The following is a 2,409-nucleotide window of genomic DNA, read 5'->3' on the forward strand; positions in this document are numbered from 1 at the left end:
CATCGCATCTTCAAGATTTCGTATCGCTGCTATATTAGCATGCGGGTCCTCGCACAAACCAAACCGACGAATTTCAAGATCACAAAAAACCTCGTCGTTATCAATAGGAACATCCTCAATGGCAATACCACCAGGGTTAGGGTCCATAAATTTCGATCGCTCCGCGTGCTTCATTTCCGTAGCAAGAACGTGTGCACGCTCGTTCAGGCCACCCTCCAAAGCCGAGATGGCACGTCCGTTCCTCTGAGGGTTCTTCTTCAGTAGCGCACGTTTAATTTCAAGCTCCTGGAACACACTATCGCTATCAAGTGGTAGCAAACGAAGCGGCACACCAACAGATGCTGGGTCCAAGTAACCACGGTCACTCGACAAGTGCTCCCTCGCAAGGGCTTCCGCACGATCATTCAGTGCACGCTCCACATCCATTATTACTGTGTCCTGTTTCTTCGCATCACACTTGAGACGTTGCCGATGCACCTCAAGCTCGTGGAATTCCGTATCCATGTCAAGGGGGAGGTCTTCTACAGGGACACCTCTTGGGCATGGCTCCAAGTAGTCCAAGCGCTCGCCCACATTCAGAGCGCGAGCGATCTCACGCACAGCATCACGTATCATATTCTCTGCAACACCGATTTCGTCACGGTCAGCCTTCGCGTTAATTAACACCCGGCGCCTCGTCTCCATCGCAAGCACCTCCTTACTATCATTCAGAGGCAACCCCTGCACAGGTCGACCCTCATATTCCGCGTCAAGATAGTCACGATCGAGACACGTTTTCCTCAGTGCTATGCGGTATACAACGCGAGCAATATCCTCCTCCACAGTCCTCATAGCAGTGCTGTTCACACGCGGCTCCCAACGCAACTTACGAAGTTCCGATTCCAGCTTGACAAACTCACTATCTCCGTCAAGGTTAAGGTCGGTAAGTGGGAACCCCAGAGGTTCAGGGTCTAGAAACGCTCGACCCTCCTCTACCTTCACACGCGCAAGTTCACACGCTCGACGGTTCAACCGACTTTCAAGTTCTTTGATCTCTGATGTCTTATTCGCAAGGGAATCCTGACGCAGTCGCAGTTGCAGTCGCTCCACTTCGAGTGAATGAAACACATCGTCTTCGTCCAGCGGAAGCTGCGCTACAGGGAAACCTCCTGGAGTGGGATCAAGGAACAGATCACGTTCACTCAGCTTCAGCTCCCTCGCGATCTCGTGTACACGGTCCGCTATCACGTCCTCAAGACTCCGTAACAGTTTCTCGTCCTTCTGCTCCTTACGATTCAGCGCACGGAGGCGGTCCTCCTTCTCACTCACAACTTCGTCCTCGTTTAAAGGAAGCAACTCAAGGGGGACACCCTCAGGCTCAGGGTTCAGATATCGCCGCTCTCTCAAATGCATCTCCTTGGCAATAGCATTCGCACGTGCCACCATACTATCTTCAACCTCAGCCAAACGACTCGCATTAGCAATGGGATCCCGCTTTAATTGCATGCGCTCACGTGCCATCTCAGAAAATGAAGAGTCGCTCATCAGAGTGAGATCCAGGGTGGGAATTCCTTCCACCTCGGCTCCAAGGAAAGATAAGTCAGGGTCACTGGAACTCTCCAACCGCATAGAGTTGTCCGATAGTCGCCCCGAGAAATTTTTGAGATCCCCTTCGCTTATAAGGAGTGGTGAGTATGGCAAGGACCCGGTACTCAGCTTTAGCTCTTTTTCCACCTGCAAGATTGATTTGCACAAGGGTAATGCTTCCACTGTGCGAACCTGGGCCGACTGCATAGCGACAATTTCTATTCTCAAAGGAACCTCACCCTCAGCACGAGGGCAAACAACGTAAATTACATATCTCCCCCCTTCGGAGAGGTGATGAACTATTCCCATCTCCCTGTAGTTGGTCGCGGTCACAACACCACTGAGTTGATCATCTTCAGAATTATACAAATACATGGCAAGAAAATCATCTGTCAAGGCATTTGAAACACTGTCACCGTGGCAGGGTTTTTCTTGACGAAGAAGGATATGAACGTCAGTGGGAACATCGACAATAAAATCCACTTGCTCCCTCACCCTCTCTTTGACAGTGAGATGGGCAATGGCTGGAAGATGCCGCGCAACACCCAAATTAAGACGCTCAATTGTAACACTGTTCCTGTCGTTCGCACTAGAGTACCAGTACGAGAGAAGAAACTTCGTTTTGTCACGAAACATCGCGCTTGGAATTAGGTACGACATAGAGTTAGCTGGAATGGTAACAATATTCGCCGACTCACGAAAGTTCACGAACAGACCCTTGTGCACAACACGATGGTTGTTACTCGTCACCAAATATGTTGGTACAGGATTGCTACATGTACACTGAGAAAGAACCAACCCACATTGAACATAGTTTACCTCTTGCTCGGGGAGAAGGTGTAG

Source organism: Trypanosoma equiperdum (genome assembly GCF_001457755.1).
Source record: "Trypanosoma equiperdum strain OVI genome assembly, contig: ctg_1608, whole genome shotgun sequence".
NCBI classification, from domain to species: Eukaryota; Euglenozoa; class Kinetoplastea; order Trypanosomatida; family Trypanosomatidae; genus Trypanosoma; species Trypanosoma equiperdum.